Genomic DNA, 2,500 nt, shown 5'->3' with positions numbered 1-2,500 from the left:
GTGGGAGCTTGGGAATGTAGGAGCGTGGTGATATGGGAACGTGGGAGTGTGAGGGCAAGAAAATGTGGGAACGTGTGATCGTGGCAGTATGGGAACGTGGGAGTGTGGGAGCGTGGTTGTATGGGAACGTGGGAGTGAGCATAGGAACGAGAAAGTGTAGGAGTATAGGAGAAAGGGAGCATATCAGCGTGGGAATATGGGAGCGTGTGAGCGAGGGAGCGTAGGAGCAAGAGACCACGGGTGAACATGGGGAGCATGTGGGAGCATGGGGGAGCATAGAGGATGCAAGACGCAGCGTGGAAACATCGGGATAAAAACCCTCGTGGTACAGACGATAGTACAAAGGACATGGTACGAAATCTACAAAGGCTGAGTACAAACCGTAGATCCGTCCTCGCCAAACACTGCCACCCCACTAACAAAGACCCGACAAAGGTGGAAATGTCGAAGTCCCCGAATTCTCATTTCTATCTCAAGGGCGATATCCCAACCTTTGTCTATATATATATATATATATGTATTTATATATATACATATATATATGTATATGATATATATATACATATATATATATATATATGCATACATATATATAAATATATATGTATATATATATATATATTTACAAAGGATTACAAAGGCGGAGCATGCCGACAGGAGACCTTTTGGTCCATATCTAGGTCGGATGCGAAAAAAGTAATAATAAAATGATAAATAAAAACTATAATAATGTAAATAACAAATAGAATAAATAAATAAATGCATAGGTATAGTTAAATAATAAACAAACAGGTAAATAGTAAATAATAATAAATTGAAGTATAACTAATAATAAATGAGAATCAAACAGACAAATGATAACAAAACAAAACAAATAATATAAAATAAATCATAATCATTACAGTATCTTGCTTAGGTGTTTATCTAAATGATTCTTAAAGCTTCGAACTGAACTATATTGCACTGCCTCTGCAGGAAGTTTATTCCATTCATGAACTACACGGTTGGCGAAGTTGTTTCTACTCACTTCCAAATTGAATCTATTTCCGGACAGTTTGAGACCATTGTTTCTCGTCGGATTCTCATTCATTGTGAAAATTTTGTCACTTTTGATGTTGTCAATTCCCCTTAGAATTTTAAAGACCTGTATCAAGTCACCTCTGAGTCTACGCTTTTTTAGGGAAAACAGATTCATATGTTTTAGTCGATTTTCGTATGATTCATTTTTTATATTTGGAATCCGTTTTGTGGCTCGCCGTTGTACTTTTTCCAGTCTGTCAATGTCGTTAATGAGATTCGGTGACCGTAGGGAAACAGCATATTCCAAATGTGGACAAACTAATGATTTATATAGCTTGTTAATGAGTGATGGACTTTTGAAGTCAAAAGATCGAGCAATCAGTACTAGAATCTTATTTGTTTTCTCAGAGGCTGAAATACATTGCTTGGATGATTTGAGATCGTTACTGATAATTACGCCGAGATCTTTTTCACTATTCACTTTTGTTAACGAATTTCCAAATAACTTGTAATCGTACTTACTGTTATTTTTACCTATGTGCATTACCTTGCATTTACTTGTGTTAAATTTCATTGGCCACTTTTCAGATCATTGCTGTAATTTATCTAAATCTTCTTGAATATCTAATTGATTTAAGTGATCATTTGCCATTCTGCACAGTTTTGTATCATCAAATTTGGAAACAGTAGATTTTAGTCCATGGTCTATATCATTTATATATACTATGAATAGAAGTGGTCCAAGAACGGAACCCTGAGGAATTCCACTTGTAACATTTTTCCATCTAGAAGATTTTCCATTTAAAACAACTCTCTGTTTTCGATCATTCAACCAATCACTAGTCCAACTTAATAAGCTACCACTTACTCCGTGTAAAGCTAATTTAGTAAGTAGTTTTTCGTGTGGGACGGTATCAAAACATTTTGCAAAATCTAGATATATTAAATCTATATTGTTTCTTTTGTCATAATTCGAGATAACTGTGTTGTAGAATTCGAGTAAGTTAGTCACGCAAGAACGTTTCCGTCTGAAACCATGCTGGCTATCATTTATCAAACACTTTCTAAATGATGTTTGATAGCATCACTGATGTTAGTTTCCATTATTTTTCCTACGATTGAAGTCAAACTTATAGGCATATAGTTATTTGGTTTCTTTTTGTCACCTTTTTTGAATATGGGAGTAACGTTAGCTAGCTTCCATTCTCTTAGGACATCTCCGGATATGATGGGTTTCTTGAAAACAATTTCTAATGAAAAAAAAATCTCATTTTTCATTTCCTTTATGATTCTTGGATGCCAACCGTCAAGCTCTTGTGTTTTATTAACTTTGAGTTTCTCTATACACCTTTTTTTTTTGTTATATTTACTGTAGAGAGCAAGTTTACCCTAGACTTTCCACAGGTTTCAGTTTGAAGTTCACTTTGAGGTGTTTCGATGACGAATACCGAGCTAAAATAATTGTTTAAAATATTACACA

This window comes from Oratosquilla oratoria, chromosome 43, assembly GCF_046742065.1.
Source record: "Oratosquilla oratoria isolate Oo_2021 chromosome 43, ASM4674206v1, whole genome shotgun sequence".
Taxonomy (NCBI): domain Eukaryota; kingdom Metazoa; phylum Arthropoda; class Malacostraca; order Stomatopoda; family Squillidae; genus Oratosquilla; species Oratosquilla oratoria.
The sequence above is the reverse complement of the archived record's forward strand: the minus strand, read 5'-3'. Positions refer to the sequence as shown.